Source organism: Lathyrus oleraceus, chromosome 2 (genome assembly GCF_024323335.1).
Source record: "Lathyrus oleraceus cultivar Zhongwan6 chromosome 2, CAAS_Psat_ZW6_1.0, whole genome shotgun sequence".
Classification (NCBI taxonomy): Eukaryota; Viridiplantae; Streptophyta; class Magnoliopsida; order Fabales; family Fabaceae; genus Lathyrus; species Lathyrus oleraceus.
The window spans coordinates 251,546,804-251,565,522 of NC_066580.1; the positions used below are offsets into that span (position 1 = coordinate 251,546,804).

Genomic DNA, 18,719 nt, shown 5'->3' on the forward strand with positions numbered 1-18,719 from the left:
GAGAGAGAACTATGGGTGATCACCGGTACCGTCACCGTCCTGGTCAGGATGCCTGGGTCGACGACGTCTACTACGAGTACTAAGTCCTTCCTGCAGCTACCTAGATCGACCTAAGAGAGACCCTTGGATGGCCTCGATAAGTGCGAAGTGACGCCCATTAGCCTGTCGCTGGCGATGCTGCTCATTAGTGATCGCAAGTAAGGACTCAGAGATAGTCCGATGTGCTTGCTCACTACATTGTTGGGAAGCTACCATAAAACTCATATTATTTGTCAATTGTTGGTTTATGGTATTCAGAAGGGTGTCACGCCTTTCCTCTCGAGCTAGGTGCTCGCGCCACATCTCCTTAGTGATGTAAAAACCGAGAGTGGTACTTGCAAAATGGTCAGAAGAAGAAGGTGCAGTGTGTGCAGGTGATGCAGTAGGAATATCATAAGCAGGTGACTGGTCGCGTCGGTCATACTCATCATAGGTCCCTTGCTCATCGTCCATAGGAACATTAAGAGGCAAAGGACCGGTAAAAGGTGGAGCATCAAGATCACACGTGCAGTTCCTTGCATGTCGCACATCTGTACACTGAGAGCAAGGTAAAACAACACTGGGTATAGCTACACCATGGATCATGAGGTGATAACCACCTGCTCTCCGCACCTTGCATAATTTCATATCCTTCAAAAAATTTAAGTTAATGGTGCGGTGAAGGAGTGGTTCCAAGGTGGCTAACTCAGCGTTGAGATTTAACGCTCTAGCAATAGAAGTAATTAAACCACCGAAAGAAATGGTTCCTCCCTTTTTAAGAATGGAGGACATATGTGCAAGCATAAAAGGAACAAGATTGATCCTGCGATTAGTGAGGCAACCTTGTAAAAATAGCAACTCACGAGCATTTACTTTGTTAGAATTCTCCCGACCAAAAATAGTACATGCCAAAAGATATCGAAAAATACGTATGGCCGGGTTATGAATATTGGAAGCCAAAATTCCTTCAAAGGAAGTGACATCCACATTTGATAATCTATTCCAAAAAGTAAATGCTTCGAGTGTCCATTTAGCATCTAAGGGTGTCTCACAGATGGCACCCTCACCGTAAGGCATTCCTAACAAACCTGCTAAGACATCGGTAGTGTACTCGTATTCCACATTAAACATTCTAAAACAAACGGTGCCAACCGTGCTAGCAGTGCCAAGGTAAATAGTGTAAATTAGGGAACTCAAAAATTCCCTAGTTAGCCTATCATAGGTGGGTGCTTTATTAGCAAAAATATCGTGTAATCCTAAAGTATCAAGCATATGGAAAACACTATGGTATGTCCCTAAAGTGTACAAACAATCTTCGTCTACATACTTGGTAGCGAGGATATCCCGTGATTGCAATTTTTGTAAAATCTTGTTTTGTCGCTCTCTGGGTTTTCCTCCGCGAAGAATGATGTTGTTGAACTCCATTCCGGCCATTAATGGTGGGTGAAGAGAAAAATGGGTGTTTATTGAAAGCAAGTGAAAAATGGAGTTTTAGTGGGTTTTTGGTGGAGAAATGGATAAGTGAAGTTTGAAATGGTAAAGGCTTGGAGTTAAAATGAGGAAGTTGGGATTTTTTTGTGGACTTTGGTGGAGTTGGGAGGAAGAGAAAATGGGTTTTGAGAGGTTAAAGAAGGTGAAAATGGTGAAATTGGGTATTCTGTCCCGTTAAAGGTTCAGACATCATGGCGCCCGCCATGGCTTCGAAATTGGTTGGGTCGGATTTGTTCATTGCTTCTTGGGCCACAACTTTTTGTGTTCATTTTTGCAAGATAAAGTAAAATAAAATAAAATGGATATAAAAACATAATAATAACAATGCATATATATATATATATATGTATATATATATATATATATATATATATATATATATATATATATATATATATATATATATATATATATATATATATATATATATATGTGTGTGTGTGTGTGTGTGTGTGTGTGTGTGTGTGTGTGTGTGTGTGTGTGTGTGTGTGTGTGTGTGTATGTGAAGAGTTAGTAATAAGTCACGGTCGAGAGATCCTAGGAAAGAAAAAGCAAGCATAAAGTCAAAAGGAACAATAATAACAAGCATAAATAATAAATAACAGGAAATAGGTAAATCAAACGGCATCTCTCGGTTGGTGATAACATCAATGCTCAGGGACTAGTGGAGTCTCCTCGACTTCGTATTCTCGGAGCTCTGCGATCTGGTGTCGAAGGTCGGCGATCTCATTATTCAGTATATCAGCTTCAGTGGCATGTGTGGTATCTGATACTTCGACCTGCAAAGCAACATCAGCGAGCTCCTAACGGAGCTGAGCTATCTCCATACAAAGCTTAACTAGTTCGAATGCATGATTGAACTCTGAAGATTTGGATTATTGGTGAGGACTTAGATTCTGATAGGTGCGATTTTCTGCTCGTCTACTGTCTCTCCCTGCCCTTCTATGGCGTAGGCCCAGTTAGCCTGATCATAAACACAGGTTTCCTGAGGGTCCGGTAAAGTAAAGTAGTGAATAGTCTCACCCTCGATCAAGAGCCTGTATTGATCCAATTGGAAGGAAGATCTCCTCATGAGGCCACGGTCCAGACATAAGTCAATATCCATCAAAGTATAGCTGCAGTAAGACGTCAGGTGAAATAGCCTTCTATCAAGTCCTAGGGCGGAGGCTATATGAGTCACCATGCTTCCGACGTGTATAGGGCTCACAACGGGACGAGCATTAAGATAGAGACTCTCGATCAGAAAATCTCCGCAATCTACTGGGCGTGACTGAGTGGTACAGTACATGAAGAAAATCTCTTTAGCACTTACATGTGTATCAGTCTCACTCTTCCCTAAGAAGGTGTGGGAAATAATCATCTGAAAGTATCTGAAAGCAGGATTATGGATCTTGTTAGAGATTTGGGTGGAAGGGTCAGGGCTACCTCCACATGTAATGTCACTGCAGAACTTCTCAACGTCTCTACTTAGGAAATAGCTCATGGGGAGCTCAGATGAGGCATCATAAGCAGTCTGAAATCCAAGTAAGTCACCGAAATGCTTGTGGTTGGAGGTGTATTCTGTCCCAAACAACCTGAAATTAATGTAGCCACCATCACTAGCATGACCAATATAGGGCTCGTAGTTCAGCGAACTCAAGAACTCCAAAGTGAGGTTCCTGTAAGTCCCATGCATCGCATCAGTATACTCATCCCATTGCAACTGATTGCACAAATGTCTGACACTAGGCTCAATGACTAATGCCTCCATGCAGCTTGAATCAGGATATCTGGTGGGCAGCATTAGGCGCTGGGAAAGCATGGCGTAGCGCTGCTCCTGAACTGGGTCACGAAAGATCACTAGCATAGTGTCGAAATTCTCCATCCTAAAAAGTTAGGTTAAAAATAGAGGACACCTGAAATTGCAAATATTGTAAATGTTAGTCTACACATAAATATACATATATATAAAACAAATGAAAAATGTAAATTGAAATAGTAAAAGTAAAACAAAGGAAAAGAAATCATGGGTTGTCTCCCATGCAGCGCTTGTTTAACGTCGTTAGCTTGACGATTCGAACTTTATCTATCAGAGGTAGGAACTGGAGGGTCGATCAAAGTATGGCCATGGAATTCTGTGGGGATGTCACCTCCTTGATATTGCTTCAGTCTTTGTCCATTTACCACAAACGGATTACAGGAATTGTTCCGGATTTCAACTGCTCCAGATTTTAGGATTTTGGAAACCTTGAAAGGGCATGTCCATCTCGAACGCAACTTACCTGGAAAAAGTCGTAATCTCAAATTGAAAAGGAGGCCAGAGTCGCCTATATTAAATTCCTTTTTCACAATCCTTTTGTCATGCCATGCTTTGGTTCTTTCTTTGTATATAATGGCATTCTCGTAAGCGTTCTGGCAGAGTTCCTCCAATTTGTGGATATCGAGGATTCGCTTCTCGCCAGATGCTAGGTAATCCAAATTCAGGGTCTTGATGGCCCAATATGCCTTGTGCTGTAGTTCAAAAGGTAAGTGGCATGACTTCCCGTAGACTAACTGGTATGGTGTAGTTCCAATAGGGGTTTTGTAAGCAGTTCTGTAAGCCCATAATGCTTCTGTTAGCTTTTCAGACCAATTTTTTCTGGATATTGAAACAGTTTTCTCCAAGATTTTCTTAATCTCTCTATTAGATACTTCCACTTGACCATTAGTCTAGGGATGATATGGTGTTTCTACTCTGTGTTTTACTTCATACTTTCTTAAGAGTTTATCAAATATCCTGGATATAAAATGTGATCCACCATCACTTATGACAAGTCGTGGTACTCCAAATCTGGGAAAAATATTATTCTTAAACATCTTAATGACTACTGTTGTGTCATTAGTGGGTGCGACTATAACTTCTATCCATTTGGACACATAGTCAACGGCTACCAAAGTGTACTTGTTTCCCAATGATGATGGAAAAGGTCCCATGAAATCAAAACCCCAAACGTCAAATAATTCCACTTCTTGGATGTTCTTCAAAGGCATTTCGTCACGTCTTAAGATGTTTCCAGCGCGTTGGCACCAGTCACATTGGACAATAAAGACCAGCTTGAAGGATCTTAGCGCATGTCTTGGATGTGCTTGAATGTCCACCATAGGGTGAAGAGTGACAATGCTATATGATATTTCTAACTTCTTCTTCCGGGACGCAACGTCGGAAGATGTTATTTGTTCCTCTTTTAAAAAGGAGTGGTTCGTCCCAGTAGAAATGTCTTATATCTTTAAAGAACTTCTTCTTTTGTTGATAATTAAGGTCAGGTGGTATGATATCAGTGGATAGATAATTCACAAAATCAGCGTGCCATGGTACTCTGCTAATTTCTGAAATTATCCCAAAGTTGTCTCTATCAGGTTCAAGGGGAACGATATCTAACTTGGCTATCAATCTGTCATAGGTGAAATCATCATTTATAGGTAAATGGTCTGGCTTCAAATGCTCTAGTCTGGAAAGATGGTCAGCAACTACGTTTTCTGTTCCTTTTTTGTCTCGAATATCTAAGTCGAACTCTTGTAGCAAAAGGATCCATCTGAGTAATCTAGGTTTCACATCCTTTTTTCTTAGAAGGTAATAGATAGCTGCATGGTCTGTATAGACTATAATCTTAGATCCGACAAGGTAAGACCTAAATTTATCGATTGCAAAAACTACAACTAGGAGTTCCTTCTTTGCTGTTGTATAATTTAGTTGAGCGGCATCTAGGGTTCTACTAGCGTAATATATTACATGTAATTTCTTATCTTTTCTTTGCCCTAAAACAACTCCTATAGCGAAATCGCTAGCATCACACATTATTTCAAAGGGTTTAGTCCAATCCAGAGTTTGTAGAGTGGATGCTGAAATTAATGCTTGTTTTAACTGATTAAAGGCTTCGATACATTTTTCATCGAAAATGAATTCAACGTCTTTCATCAGAAGGTCGGTCAGGGGTTTTGTTATTTTAGAGAAATGTTTGATGAAGCGTCGGTAGAAACTGGCGTGTCCAAGAAAACTACGGACTTCTCTAACTGTCTTAGGAGGGTTAAGGTTTTCTATAACTTCTATCTTTGCTTTGTTGACCTCAATACCTCTTTCAGATATTATATGTCCTAACATTATGCCTTCTTTAACCATAAAGTTGCACTTTTACCAGTTTAACACAAGGTTAACTTTTACGAATCTCTCTAGGATTTTCTCAAGATTAATGAGGCAGTTCTCAAAGTTGAACCCACACACCGAGAAATCATCCATGAATACTTCCATAATTCCGTCGAGATAATCTGTGAAGATTGACATCATACAACGTTGGAAAGTAGCTGGCGCATTGCAGAGTCCAAACAACATTCGTCTGTAAGCAAACGTTCCGTAAGGACAGGTGAAGGTTGTTTTCTCTTGATCCTCGGGGTGTATGGGTATTTGGAAAAATCCAGAATATCCATCCAGATAACAAAAGTAAGAGTGTCTGGCAAGACGCTGAAGCATTTGATCTATGAATGGAAGGGGGAAATGGTCTTTCCTAGTTTCCTTATTGAGCTTCCTATAATCTATGCACATACGCCATCCACCTTCTATATGTTTAGCTACATGCTCTCCCTTCTCGTTCTGCACGACTGTGATGCCTCCCTTTTTGGGTACCACATGTACAAGACTTACCCATTTACTATCAGAGATCTGATAGATTATACCAGCTTCTAGCAGTTTAAGGACTTCCTTCTTTACCACCTCACTCATTACAAGGTTGATTCTTCTCTGATGTTCTCTGGAAGGTTTTGAATCTTCCTCTAGCGAGATCCTGTGCATACACATGGATGGGCTTATACCTTTTAAATCAGAGATGTTGTACCCTAAGGCAGAAGGGTATCTTCTTAAAACATTCAAGAGTCGGTTTGTCTCGTCTTGGTTTAAGGTGGCACTAATTATTACTGGGCGGTTCATTTCTTTATCCAAAAACTCATATCTCAGATTCTTGGGTAATTCCTTAAGTTCTTGAGCTTGTTTTTGAGAATTTGGCGAAAGGTCCGGAGTAAGGGCCAAATATTCGTTAGTGTGAGGTTCTGTTTCCTTTAGTTCTTCATCCTTTTCATTCGGGTTTGGAAATGGTTCGATCTTAGGTTCTTCTTGATCAAATTCCCTTATGCATTCATCTATGATATCGATCACGTAACATGCGTCTCCTATGATTGGTGCCATCAGGAACTTTGAAAGAATAAACTCTATCTTTTCATCCCCTACTTCGAAAGTTAATTTTCCTCTTTTAACATCTATTATAGCTCCGGCTGTTGATAAAAATGGTCTACCTAAAAGGGTAGGGATATTGTCGTCTTCCTTGATATCCATGACCATAAAGTCTGTTGGGATATAAAGTTGACCGATCCTAACTGGGATGTCTTCTAAAATGCCTACAGGATACTTAACAGACCTATCGACTAATGGGAGGGACATCTTAGTTGGTTGTAATTCCCCTAAGTTTAACCTTTTACATACAGCTAAGGGCATTAAACTCAAACTAGCGCCTAAGTCTTGGAAAGCTTTGTCGATCACATGACTCCCTAGAATGAAAGGTATAGAAAAACTCCCAGGGTCTTTCTCCTTCTTAGCAAGTTTATTCTCGGAAATAAAATTGCATTCCAAGGGTTTGGGATCATCAAGCCTACGCTTGTTGGTTAAGATGTCTTTGAGAAATTTGGCGTAAGATGGAATTTGGGTGATAGCTTCGGTGAAAGGAATCTCTACATGAGGCTTCTCTATTACTTCTATAAATTTTTGGTATTGGTTATTGATTTTGGTTTGTTTAAGTCTTTACGGATATGGGATTGGTGGTTTGTACGGGTGTGGTGGTTTGTAAGTTTTATCCTTGGCTTTTCCTTCTTGGTCGGTTTGTTTTTCGGGTTCCACTGGTTCCTCTTCTTGGTTTGTAGGTATATTTTCTTTAGAAGCTTTGGACTCGCTCATTGCTGGGTTATGAGGCCCTTCGTAAGCGGTCCCACTTCGTAATGAGATAGCGTTAGCTTGCCCTCGAGGGTTTGGTTGAGGTTGTCCAGGGAATTATCCTCCAGGTGTAGTTTGTGGGGCTTGGTTTTGTGCTACCTGTGAGATATGGGTTTCAAGCATCTTGTTGTGAGTGATTATCTGATCAACCTTAGTCCCTAATTGCGTTATCAGTTTGTTTACGTGAATATTCTAGTTTAGGAATTCTTTATTTTGCTGAGTCTGGCCTGATATAAAGCTCTCCATGATCTTCTCAAGGTTAGACTTCTAGGGCACAACTTGCATAGGTTGATTTGGTTTTTGGGCTTGATAACCTTGTGGTCTTTGAGGTGCATAATTTTGGATAGGGTTCTGGTTTTTATAAGAAAAATTTGGATGATTCTTCCATCTAGGGTTGTAGGTGTTTGAAAATGGGTTACCTTGGGCGTAATTCACTTGGTCGGTGTTCAGGTCGTTTAAAAGGTTACTCTCCACCGATTCGTGTCCTTTAGATCCACAAAGTTCACACTCTGTGTGGACTATCGCTGCGGTGTTAGTGTTTGTAAAAATATGTTCGATCATAAGGGCTAAAGCGTCCATTTTCGCATGCATCATGTCCAGAGAGCTTATCTCATGTATTGCACCTTGGGTCTCCTTTTTCTCTATTGATGCTCGTTCAGTTCCCCATTGGTAATGGTTTTGGGCCATATCCTCAATTAGGTCACAAGCTTCAGGGTAAGGTTTGTTCATCAGCATGCCACCAGCGGCAGCGTCGATGCTCATCTTTGTGTTATAATGGAGTCCATTGTAGAAGGTATGAACGATCAGCCATTGTTCTAGGCCATGGTGTGGACAGACTCGCAATAGCTCTTTATATCTCTCCCAAGCTTCAAAAAGCGATTCTCCTTGGTTTTGAGTAAATCTAGTTATTTGGTTTCGAAGAACAACAGTCTTACAGGGGGGAAAATATCTAGCAAGGAATACTCTCCTAAGGTATTCCCAGGTAGTTATTGAATTAGCTGGAAGTGAATCTAACCATGAACGTGCTCTATCCCTGAGGGAGAAAGGAAATAATCTTAAACGGATCGCATCAGGTGAAGCACCGTGGGATTTAAAGGTGTCGGCCAGTTGGATAAAGACTTTTAAATGTTGATTTGGGTTCTTAGTAGCGAGACCCACAAATTGGTTATGTTGCACTAATTGCAGTAAATATGGTTTTAGTTCGAAATTGTTGGCAGGAATAAGGAGGTTTACTATACTAGAACTAGGTTCCTCGTCAGAGGGTTGGGAAAATTCCTTAAGAGGTCTCCGGTCGCGATTCTCGGCCATAGCTTTCTTAATTCGGATGAGTAAGAGGCGTGTACGAGTGTAATGTTCGGGTTCCGCTAAAGGATCTACTAAATTTCCGGTACTACGGGTTCTTCGCATTTACCGGCTAATAATACCTTAGTCTAGACGGTGTAACAACAGGGTACGAAATTTGACGAAGTTGGTCCCCGACAACGGCGCCAAAAACTTGATCGCTGTGTTCGCAAGTGCACGAATCGCGTCAGAGTAATATAAAAGAATATCGATCCCACAAAGACCAAATCGTCAATCTATCGATTACTATCGTTACGATGTTTATCTAAGGCGGTATAAAAGAGATATTGATGTTGTAAAATAGCAGTAAATAAAGGAGGTAATAAATGCGGTGCAGATAAAGACAGGTTTGAATGTATTTCACGTCGGTTATATGGGGCAATATTTTCTACTCTTGAAAAGAATCCATTTAACAGGAACTGTCGCTTTCGCGTATTCAGAACCGAGTTTACCCTTAAATTAAGGCCTTTTATTGTCACTTATAAAAGGTGCGCAGAACGCTAAAGTAGTAAACTTATTTTTAAGAAATAAGACTCATAAACTTAGTTGAAAATTGATTTTGATTTGGAAATTTTTACCCAAGGAGTTTCCTGATTTTAAATTTATCAACGCGTCCGAAAACAGTTTCAAAAATCATTTTTCCTTAAAGTGATAAAAATTCCTAGTTAACTAAGCCAGGGTGCTTTCGCACTCCTTGAATAGTTAAAACTAACCACGTTTGTTTCAGAAAACTCAAGTGAAAAATCAAAACAACCTTTAAAGCATTTCTACAGATTCAATATATGAAACATCTCTTTAACCACGATCCTTACATTCTAACCTTTGAAAGATTTAGCCAGACATGGTAATACAAACAATCACAACGATATCGATCATGATGAAAAGTTGTTTTAGAATATAAGGCGTAAAGAACGAGTAAAGCGTGGACAAAAATTAAATAAAGTAAAGCGTGGACAGAAATTAAATAAAGTAAAGCGTGGACAGAAATTAAATAAAGTAAAGCGTGGACAGAAATTAAATTAAATAAAGCATGACAAGTAAAATAAATAAAAGCGATTAACTAAGAACATGCTCCAAATGGAGGCTTTAAATCTGGTACAAGAAAAATAAACCTTTGACTCTGAAGATAAAGACGACAACGTATCGAAGTGCTCCAACTCAATCTCACTAAGGTGCGATAACCCCTCGATGTGACGGATTACCGCTTTTACAGATGATAAATATAGTCTTAGTGTTGTAAACTTAGTTGCATGATTTGGAAATGAAATTGAATGACCTATTTATAGAGGAATCCAGCAGCTTGTAAAGACCATGATGCCCTTCAACTTCTCCTTAGTGGGAACGTGTTTTGCAAAGGTGGCGCCCGCCACCCCTTCATGGCGTCCGCCATGTGTGGAAATGGGAAAGATCATGGGAACGTGGCGGTTACCTCCTAGTTGAGGGCTGATGTGTCATGGCTTCTCCTATAGCGGCCGCCATGTGCAACGCCATGTGTACACTATTTGCCGAAAAACCCTAATTTTTGGTCTTTTTGCTTCATTTCTTCTAAAAGGGTCCCGAAAAAGCTAAATATCTGAAAACAACATAAAAGAGAGCATAACACAAGCAAAATGATAATAAAGACCTAATAAACATGTGAAATCCGAGTCAAAAATGCAGTGTGATTCAGTGTGATCACCTGTCATTAGTACATAAGGAGGAATTAACTACAACCCTGCTTTGGATCATCGTCAACTTGGGTTCCCCTTGAGAGACAAACCTAATAACACTTTGTTAGAATGTCTTTTCTATTAAGAGGGTATAGATCCCCAACATTTGAAGTAGAAGAATATGCATGCTTGGCATAATGTGCATAGGAAAGGAATATCCAAGCTTGGTCCACGCAATTGTGTAGCTTTGGAAGCTTACACTTTTTAGGTGAAGAAGAGAGCTTTGGAGTTGAAGATGCCTTATCCTTGTGAGAGACCTATGTCTATGGTTGTGTTTGAGCCATTGACTCTCCCTAACCAAGATGTAGAGGAGTTAGAAAACGCACTCACCAAGATGAAGCAAGAGAAATATATGTGGGAAGAGCGTTTCCATGCTTTGAGTAGAAAGCATGAGGAGTTGCAACTTGAGTCTAAGGATAAAGATGCACTTATTAAGCTACTTGAAGACCGAGTGACAAAGAGACAGAGAGAGCCAGAGGTTTCATATTCCTCTAGTATGCCTCAGCCTTCCGTTTCTTGGAAGAAGATTGTTGATCAACTTGTCCTCGAGAAGACTCAGATGAAGGCTTCTTTTGAGACTGAGATCTGACACATTCGAAGGAAGTACGCGCCTGCCGCCAGATCTTCTGATGTTGTTGTTAGGGATCCTTAGGATGACTAGTATCCTTTTCTCTTGTATTTTTTGTTTTTGGTTTCTGAAATTGTACTCAGTGTAATCCTTCCAATTATAAATAAAAGAGATATTTTATGGTCATATCAAATTGTTGCAATTATTGTTATATATATATATATATATATATATATATATATATATATATATATATATATATATATATATATATATATATATATATATATATATATATATATATATATATATATATATATATATATATATATATATATATATATATATATATATATATATATATATATATATATATATATATATATATATATATATATATATATATATATATATATATATATATATATATATATATATATATATATATATATATATATATATATATATATATATATATGCAAATAATATAGTAAGTTCCTTGAAAACAAAAATAAACAAGCATTGCATTTCATGCATCATCTGCATAGCAGGTTTCTCTTTTGCCAGATGTCTCATTGGTGTTTCTTTTGTGCTTCAGCCAAGTTGACTCATCGATACAAAACCCGCGCTAATTATTTGAAGATTATGGAGCATCTTGAACAAGAGAGCAGAGACCTGAAGGATGAGATTGCCCGTCTGACTGCCATGATGGAGTCAGTCCTAGCTGCTCAGAGCCAGTCTTCTCCAACACTTGTAACTCCTCCTCCTCAGAGGACTGTCATTTCCGAGGTGGCTACCTCTACCATTCCTACAATTGCTGCTCATTTTGCACCCAACATGCCTTCCGAATTCCCGTGGGGAATGCCGCCGAACTTTGTGCCTGAAGGATTTGCACCTACCTTTGCTTCAATGTCGGCATCTAGCCCGGTCATGCATGTGTCTTCGCCAGTTATGCATACCCTACCTCGTGTAGAAGATACATCTATCATTCTGAGCCATATGAGGGCCTTGATGTGTATGAGAAGATGGATGAGATGAAAGACCAATTCCTTGAGCTGCGTAAGGAGGTTAAAACTTTGAGGGGTAAGGACTTGTTTGGGAAGAGTGTTGCGAAACTGTGTTTGGTTCCAAATGTGAAGATTCCGGTGAAATTGAAAGTGCCTGACTTTGAGAAATACATAGGGAATACCTGTCCATTCAGTCATTTGGTGATGTACGCCTGAAAGATGTCTACTCAAACCGATAATAATCAACTTTTGATCCATTATTTTCAAGACAGTATGACCGGTGCCGCTCTGAGGTGGTACATGGGATTGGATAGTGCAAGCATCCGCACATTCAATGATTTGGGCAAGGTCTTTGTGAAGTTGTATAAGTATAATGTTGATATGGCTCCAGATAGAGGCCAATTGAGGTCGTTGTCTCAAAAAGATAAGGAAACATTCAAAGAGTATGCTCAGCAATGGAGAGAGCTTGCCTCTCAGATTACCCCTCATTTGGAAGAAAAGGAGATGACCAAGATTTTTCTTAAGACCCTGAGCTCATTTTACTATGAGTGGATGATTGCGAGTGCCCCCAGTAACTTTACCGAAATGGTAAACACGGGGATGAGGCTCGAAGAAGGTGCCCGAGAAGGACCGTTGTCTAGAGAGGAGGTGTTGTCCAGCAAGAGGTATATGTAGCGGGAAATTCATGATCATCAAGCTATTGACAAGCTAGAGATCAATTAACAAGAGTCGCCACCGCGCTTTTATTGTTTCCAAGGGAAAAGGGAAAAAGTACGAACAAAACCCAATTAGTAAGAAGTTTTCAAATAAAAACTAATAAAAATCAGAGATCACAGGTAAGGGGGTTGGTTACACAGAGGGAAGGTGTTAGCACCCAAAGTGTCCTAGGTACTCCTAGGGAGCCCTTTTTGTATGCATATGTATTTTGTACAAAGTGATGTTTACAAACAAATAGAATGAGGGGATGAGGAAATAATTCATTAATTATATTTTTGTGTTTGACAAGATCTTCGGTCTTGTGCCTACGTACCTGTAACACCCCAAAATTTGCCCTCCTTATCCATGCATTCATTTTTAGGTCATTTAACATTAGATACATTGCATTTCATCATGTCAATCGGGATTAACTCCAAGAAGCTTGAACATCATCCAGGACACTTTGTGGGTTCTATTTAGATGATCCGTCAACACAATGGAAAGACTTGAGTTACTTCCAACAAGGGTCTATTCGTCAATCAAAACGTTAATCTTGAAGGACCAAAGGTTTATTCATGAGCTGTCATGCTCGCTAGGCGAAGCCCACGTGTTATGCAAAAAAAAAAACGGAAAACGAAAAAAAAAAATTTAAATAAATAAATAAAAAAATAAAAATAAAAATAAAAAAATAAAAAAATAAAAAAAAATCTCAGACTTGGACCTCTCTCAAAAGCCCACTAAGCTACCAATATTAGGCTATAAATACTAGAGTTTTCATTGAAACAAGACCCTGGACAAAACCTGGAGAGAAACCTAGACAGAGAGAGTGAGAATTAATCTGCAGCAACCTCCAGGTAACTCTGAAAGGTTCATTCTGACTCACACATTTTCAGCTCAAGCAAACCCTAACATTGGTTTGCAAATCCAGCCGTGCCATTTGATTTCAACCGATCTCTCCAATCAGTTTTGCCCTTATTCCCATTACCTTTATGCTTTGAAGTTGAATACTCTGAATGTTTGAGGTATGATGGATGAATTTCATTAGGTTTTTACCCACGGGTTCATAATTATGTATGAATGTATAAATAACGCCTTGAATGCTTAATCGTTTAATTTATGAAGTGTATGCCACTGGGTTTGAGGTTTCTGAAACCATACTGTTATCCATGAAAAATCCAAAACCCGCAGGCGCTCGCTAGCACCTTCGCTAGGCGAGCACGCAGCGACGCTTCGCTATGCGAGACAGTAGCGATCGCGACAGTAGCATTTGCTTTTTTCTGTTTTGCTCTAATCTGACTTACGTTTGTCATAACATGTTTTCTCCTAATCCTTATCGTGTTTCACTAACCCTTTTGTTGAGTTTTTGTGAAGGCTCACATGACTTTTGCAGGGATAGCTCGCTGGATATTCCACTTTGCTTGTGGGATACCATTTGGGAGATTTATTCTGATTGCCTTGTTGGCACATTTACTTTATACATGTTTGTTTTGTATGTGTTCGTATCCCCACAGGTAGCGCGGTTCCTTCGTCAAGGACTGCCTTTTTGCATGAGCATCCCTAACCCTACCAACTCATTGATTTTTCTTCTCCTAAGAACACGTTAACTCCTTCTACTACAGGCGAGTAAGTCTCCAAAGGTCGAGCATCTGGTAGATTGCGTAGTAACGTCGTTCGTCCAAAACCCAATCCATAGCCCCGTAGTTATCCGAACTATGACTTGCTATGATTCTCATTCCAGATGAGATACGTAGGCATAAAACGCGATGTCTTAGCGAGCACAATTACCCTTAACCCCTAGGTAGCCGAGCTACGAAGACTCTGATTCTCATATTCAGATGAGATACGTATGCAGTGGATGCGACATCCGTGCGAGTCATTTTCTTTTGACCCTTTTTTTATAGTAAATAACACATTAGATAAACCCACACCCTTTAGACAAGAACTATAAAAGTGGATCCCGTAGAGTACTACGGATGCGTAGGGGTGCTAATACCTTTCCTTCGCATAATCGACTCCCGAACCCAAGATTTGGCTGCGAGACCCTGTCTTGTCCTTTCCTTTTTCCAGGTTTACTTCGAGCGTTTCCTTTCCCTCCTTTGGGATAAATAACGCACGGTGGCGACTCTCCTGTCTTTCTTCGCCGATTGTTTTTTTTCGCATTCCATTTTTCAGGTTGCGGCAGCCGGCGACTCTGCTAGGGACCTGGTTTCCCTAAGTGAGTCCCTCCTAGCTTTTGTAGGTTGTTTGTTTATTGGGTGTTTATTCTTTTGTACAGTTATTTATCTTTCAGCATTTAGCTGCTTTATTGCATTGTGTACATATGACTGTCGTATCTGCTGGTTCTGTTTGTGAGATGAGTTCTATACCCGAACTCGAGTGCACTTAGGATAGGAGAATGGCATAGTCTTGTTGACTTGTGTGGAGTTATTCCTTAGCAAGTTGACTTGCAAGCCCATTCACTTGGTGGAGGTCATGTTGGGATCAATAATGTCACACAAGTAAGTTGCGGTTAGACATTACTTTTTCCAATATAGACCTTAGAAGCCAAGGACCTTAGTTTACCAAACCCATCTTGGCCTATTCGTAGGACGTAGTGCGAAAGTCGTTCAAGTGTAAGATTTGATACGATTGTTACGCGATACTACACTCATAAGAGTCTCTCTTGAGAATATTTTTGGAATACGAGTAGTCGTTCCTCCGATAATATCCGAAAGATGGGATTATGACTATGGGAACCTTTTGTAGAACATGTTTGGCAGGTTTAAACCTTAGTACACTCCCTTTGGGTGGTTCTTAACCTAAACTCCATGCTCGTGACTTGCAACAAAACCCTTGATTCATGGTTGATCCGTTCAGGTATCCTTAATATCAATGAAACCTGGGTGTTGATAAGGTGTAAACCATAATCCACCAAAAATGGATGGTTGATATTAAGGATAACATGATCCATCCCATGACCTTTGTTTGGTGTGCTTTGCTTGATCCTCTTAATTTCTCTCCAGGCAGTGCAACCTGACAGATGTTCAAGCGGATCTAACAATTCTGATTGACATGCCATTGCATTGCATAACATCATCTACATATTTGCATCCAACATCTCATGCTTATTCATTCGAAGGGTATTCCCTTTTTAAGGGGGGGCCTTAAAATCGAATAAGCAGTGCATCGCATACCATACATACTAACCCTTGTTTGTTTTGCAGGTGTCACCGCAGTGTCTAATGTTTGTTCCATGTATCAGGCAGTTATTGGTCCCAAGCGAGTTCACAGGTACCCGACAAAGGAAAACCGTCCACGACTAGCAATGGACCAGATACAGAAAGAACTGGCTGATATGCGTGAAAGGATGGATCAGTTCATGACATTGATGACTGGTATGGCAGAAGGCCAGGCGAAGCTGAAGGAATTGGTTGAGCAACCGAGGCCCGATCCAGAGGTGGAAATACCAAGTGCTAAGGGGAACCCTGGTAACCCTGGGAACCCTGGTAACCCTGGGAACGCTGGTAACCCTGTGAACACTGGAAACGCGGGTAACGCAAATGTTGATGGAAACCCGGGTAATGTTGGCAACACGGGAAATATTGGGAATGGTATTGGCGGAAGGTACAATGTGAATCAAGGGATTCGGATTAACGGGCGCCCCGTTACTGAAGATTGTCAGTATGATCAATTTTCTTTGCACGACGAGGCCCTCGAGACCACTCGCCGTATGGATGAGCTTGCTGAGAAGCTCAAATCTTTGGAGTCTCAAAATTCCTTAGGTTTTGATGTCACCAATCTTGGTCTGGTTCAGGGAGTAAGGATCCCTCACAAGTTCAAACCCCCTACTTTTGAGAAATACAACGGGGCTTCTTGCCCACGCACTCATCTCCAATCTTATCTGGGAAGGTTGGGAGCTCACACTAAAGATGAAAAGCTGTGGATGTACTATTTTTAAGACAGTTTAACTGGAGCTTCTCATGAATGGTATTCTCATTTGTCTCGTACTACCATCAAGAGCTGGAAAGACTTGGCAGAGGCTTTTGTCAAGCAATATCAATACAACTTGGACATGGCTCCAAATCGGACCTTGTTGCAAGGAATGTCTCAGACTGCCAAGGAAACCTTTAGAGAATATGCTCAGCGTTGGAGACAGATTGCTGCATCCGTCCAACCCCTTATGTCTGAAAGGGAGATGGCAGACATGTTCATGAACACTCTTCAAGGCAATTATATCGAGAGATTGGCTGCTTGCCCGTCAATCAGCTTTGCAGAGATAGTGATTGCTGGAGAAAGGATCGAGAGTCTATTGAAGATGGGCCGAATTCAAGACAACAGTGCTTCCAACTCATCAGTTCCCAAGAAACCGTTTGCTGGTAACGGTCAGCGAAGAAGAGAAGGTGAGACGAGCGTTGTATATGCCGGCAGAGGCAGGGGCAGAGGACGCCCTAATTATTATCAAGGTCAAGTGGCCGCAGTCACTATTCCAACACCTGTTCCTCAATCGCAGTATCATCCGCAACAGCAACCCAGGTACAACAATCAACAACAAGGAGGTAATCCGGGTCAGCAGAGACCCTATCAACAACGTCCAAGGCAGGCGGACCGGGTCATTGAGCCAATCCTAATGCCTTATTCTGTATTACTTCCCAAGCTGATTGACATGAATCTGGTTACGTTGGGAACTCTGGCCCCACCGGTCGATCCCAACAATCTTCCTAGAGGTTATGATGTCAACGCCAGATGTGCTTTTCACTCCAACGCACCTGGCCATACTACAGATAATTGCAAGGCTCTCCAGCTAAAGGTACAAGATTTGAGAGATGCTCAGGCCATCAATTTTTTTCCGGTGCCTAATGTTATCCAAAACCCGATGCCAGCTCACGACGGGCAGAGGATCAATGCTGTTGATAGTGGGGAAACTTTGAATTTGGTTTCTGATGTGACTAAAGTGAAGACTTCGCTATCGGTGGTCAAAGACCGACTCTTGAAAGGACGGATTTTCCCGGGCTGTGGGGAAATATGGAGAAATTGTCAAGACGCCGAGAACGGATGTGATAGTTTGAGAAGGGGTATTCAACAACTGATAGATGAAGGTTGTCTTCAGTTCGATCAGACTCGTCCAGTGAAGAATGATGTGTCGACAGTAACGTTTTATTTCACTCCTGAAGAAATATATGTTCCCGAGAGACCCGCTTCGACAACAATATATTTCCCAGAAAGTCCAGCACCAATTTACTCTGACAACCCTCAACCGGCTTTGATTGGTCCGGTCACCATCACGGTACCAGGACCTGTTCCGTATGAGAAAGACAGTGCTATCCCGTGGCACTATGGGGCTGATATCTACTGCCAGGGGCAGAAAGTTAACGAAGAAGACATTGACATTGGTAGCTCCGCTGTAGACAATGTTGGAGGAATTGGTGGCTTCACTCGCAGTGGACGCCTATTTGCACCATCAACATTGCGCACGAATGCTGAAGCTGAGGCAGCTGCCAAGGCTAAAGGAAAACAGGTATCCACCGAAGAGGTTACTACCGAGGAAGCTCCTCCTAAGACCGCATTCGAGAAGGAAGTGGATGAGTTTATGAGGATTATCAAGAAAAGTGACTACAAGGTAGTCGACCAGCTAAATCAGACACCCTCAAGGATCTCCATTCTCTCACTATTGATGTGCTCTGAGGCACACAGAGCAGCCTTGTTGAAAGTACTGAATATGGCTTATGTTCCCCTAGAGATAACTGTTGACCAGCTGGAGTCGGTAGTTTCGAATGTACACACTAGCCATGCGTTAGGTTTCACCGATTATGACCTAACATCTGAGGGCAGGAATCACAACAAAGCCTTGCATATCACAATGGAATGCAAAGGGACGGTGCTTTCCCATGTTTTGGTTGATACAGGTTCTTCTCTGAATGTTC

At 40.9% G+C, this 18,719-nt stretch overlaps 1 non-coding gene across 1 annotated transcript; it reads left to right on the forward strand.

Annotated features, from left to right (window-relative positions):
• The first annotated feature begins 8,315 nt into the window (after positions 1-8,315).
• On the forward strand, positions 8,316-8,422 carry LOC127125096 (small nucleolar RNA R71). Its single transcript, XR_007804557.1, has one exon. It is a non-coding gene; the product is annotated as a small nucleolar RNA R71 (small nucleolar RNA).
• Positions 8,423-18,719: the final 10,297 nt, after the last annotated feature.